Below are 1456 nucleotides of genomic sequence, written 5' to 3'. Positions count from 1 at the left end.
CAGATAGAATGCAGGCTGGCTCATTGCGTGTTGTGTTAGGCAGGCGTCTCTAGTGAAGCCAACCCAGTGATACTTGTATACACAACGAGAGTCACTTACATCAAGGAAATAACTCTCACCACGTAAACGTGGGTCACTCCATTCTGAGCTGAAGGCTTTTCCTGACTCACGTAGGTGCTAGGCTGACGAACTAGCAGGAAGACCACAGGCTGATGGAGGCAGAGGCAGGTGAATCCAGATCAGCAGGCAATCCTGTGGGCCGTGGAGAGCTCTCTGGTTAGGAAGCATTACTGTGGGCCATGGATAGGTCTCAGGGTAGGAAGCAATACTGCAGGCCACGGATAGCTCTCTGGGTAGGAAGCATTACTGTGAGCCGCGGATAGCTCTCAGGATAGGAAACATTACTATGGGCCGTGGATAGGTCTCAGGGTAGGAAGCAATACTGTAGGCCTCACATAGCTCTCAGGGTAGGAAGCAATACTGCGGGCTGTAGATAGGTCTCAAGGTGGGCAGGCAATATGGCGGCTGTTGGCTGAAGCCCAAAGAACTAGAGATGGATGAAGCAGATGCAGGACCCAGACTCAGCAAGAAAGAAGCCTTTGTACAGAATCTGCTTAAATAGGAGTCCTCAACTGCTAAACTACTGAGAATTCTGACCCAGATAAGTTGACACAAAGCCTAGCGATCACAAGAGTTAAGGAAAAAATTGGTGGATGCACTAGATCTTGAGAACTATTACCTCTGGTACACATACCTGTACGTCCCAATGGACCCTGGTGGTAAGACAGGTAAGACAAGGTGTGGAAAGCATTTTCACTTGACTGATGCCTCATACCAACCCCTCTACCTTCTCAATAACACACGGGAAACAATAGTTATACTTACAAGGCTTATCTCATTTACCTGCAAGTTCTATCTAATTACAGAAGCTCAGAGGGACAAAAGTTTCATACAATCACTCCTCTGGGATGTGCCATCTCATATAATAACCTCTCATCCCAGTAATATGTCCTTGATGAAGTTCCTTCTGTTTTACTCAGTTACATAAGTCTCTGCCCTAAGCATGGGGGTGGGGTGGGGGAGTGAGCTGCCCATAAAACCCCAAGGCTGGAAACCATAAGTGGGACTTATATGTCCCACAGGTTTTGAGAGCACTAAAGGGTTTCAAACCGGTTCAAAACAGTTTGATAATTACCATTGTGACCAGGACTTCATGTTGCTTAGCAACCAAATATGTTGCCTAGGAACCAAACAGCAGTGCCCCAGGCAGCCACGGAGCTTGTTGCTTTGAACCTGTGTTGTTCTCCTAGCGCCTGGCCGCAGTCCTCTCCCGGTCACTCCAGGCCCGAAGGCCGGTGGCTGGGTTGTTGGCAGGACGCTGGGGAGCAAGCCACAGATTCGGCGGCTGCTCAGGGTGTATGCAGACCAGATTTACAACGTCCATCATGAACCACTT

This window comes from Echinops telfairi, unplaced genomic scaffold (assembly GCF_000313985.2).
Source record: "Echinops telfairi isolate 266 unplaced genomic scaffold, ASM31398v2 ScPeMD7_2;HRSCAF=8, whole genome shotgun sequence".
In the NCBI taxonomy this organism is placed as follows: Eukaryota; Metazoa; Chordata; class Mammalia; order Afrosoricida; family Tenrecidae; genus Echinops; species Echinops telfairi.
The sequence above is the reverse complement of the archived record's forward strand: the minus strand, read 5'-3'. Positions refer to the sequence as shown.